We start from the raw sequence: 1418 nt of genomic DNA on the forward strand, positions 1-1418 counted from the left end.
TCACACACGTCAGTTGTCTGCCCTGTCTGGCGTTCAAGTTGCGACCACGTGTTTTGCTTCGAAGACAGCCTAGTCTCACTTGTAGAATCCACGTCCTATATATAGGCTCTCCTACAAATTAGTAAAGAGAATAGAAATCAATGCATTGAACACCGCGTATTGATGTAGAACAAAAACGCGACCTGTTTATGTTTGCAATATAACTGTTTATTCTGAACATCAAATTAATATCATCTAAACATCACGCGTCATTTAACGACTTTAAGGTCAGGCACATAATATATCACGAAACTAAATACACTGAATTAATATAAGAAACATCCGTTTACCTAATGAAGTTACTGAACGTCCGTATGGTGTTCTCGTACTAGACTGATGTTACAAACGTTAATAGTGTAATTATATACCTGCTGTTATGATGAAACCGGTCTGATATCCTGACACCCGGCTAACCGGTTTGATCTCCTGATACCAGGACACCAGGTGGTCGCTTCCCCTAAATAATTACAAAAGCAACTGTGCACCTCGCCCACAAACATTGCTGTAAAACTATCTTAGGGTTTCTCCTGGGCTTGGTGCGTAAGTGGCATCCACACTGCGCAGGGATGTTGACTGTTATTTCTACAAAAGCAGGATTAACTAGCCTTATAAACAAACACTAACAACAAATCACCGAATACATAATATTCTTACGCACGCCAAGCAATCCCGCATCTCTGACTTCTTAAAGTCTCAGCTCCTCACAGCACCCTGCAACCCTTTCTAATGCATCTCATTTCATGTGTATTAAACAATGCTTGGCGACACCTACAAACCATATTTTACAACTGCGTAAGTAATTAAGATCCTGGAGTATAAGAGTGTTTTTACGCCATCTAATGGCTGATTAAGCGATGGCTATAATGATGGGGATATAGCGTAGCTCACTCTTAAAAGTTCACTCTACTCAGATAGGAGAATGAAGCATCACACAGTTTGCACTCATATAGATTTCCCCAGGAATTAATTCTTACGTACTCCATCGTGCTTCAGAAAAAGCTGCCACGTACTGGTCACACACGTCAGATATGTCTACCCTGTCTGGCGTTCAAGTTACGACCCCGTGTTTTGCTTCGAAGACAGGCTCGTCTCACTTGTAGAATTCACCTCCTATATATAGGCTCTCCTACAAATTAGTAAAGAGAATAGAAATCAATGCATTGAACACCGATCAATGCATTGAAAACCACATGTGTGTTTTACGCCATCTAATGGATAATTAAGCGATGGCTATAATGATGGGGATATAGCGTAGCTCACTCTTAAAAGCTTGCTCGGCTGTTGGTATGCCACCTAGTCTTCCCTATCGACTTAAAATCAGTTCATATATCAAAGCATCACATTTCATTGTTTAATATGGTATTTTAAACCCATCGCTC

General features: G+C 40.5%; 1 protein-coding gene and 1 long non-coding RNA gene across 2 annotated transcripts in view; both read right to left on the reverse strand.

Moving 5' to 3' along the window:
* The window catches only part of LOC106813993, a 2765-nt gene extending 2325 nt beyond the window's left edge, over positions 1 to 440 (reverse strand). The window contains exon 1 of the long non-coding RNA XR_001394536.1: positions 408 to 440. This is a non-coding gene — a long non-coding RNA (uncharacterized LOC106813993). The remainder of the gene's footprint in view (positions 1 to 407) is intronic.
* The window catches only part of LOC106813990 (zinc finger protein 726-like), a gene marked incomplete at both ends in the record, with an annotated part of 18956 nt that overhangs the window by 10686 nt on the left and 6852 nt on the right, over positions 1 to 1418 (reverse strand). The window lies entirely within an intron of this gene.

The sequence above is a fragment of the Priapulus caudatus genome, unplaced genomic scaffold, assembly GCF_000485595.1.
Source record: "Priapulus caudatus unplaced genomic scaffold, Priapulus_caudatus-5.0.1 Scaffold852, whole genome shotgun sequence".
Taxonomy (NCBI): domain Eukaryota; kingdom Metazoa; phylum Priapulida; class Priapulimorpha; order Priapulimorphida; family Priapulidae; genus Priapulus; species Priapulus caudatus.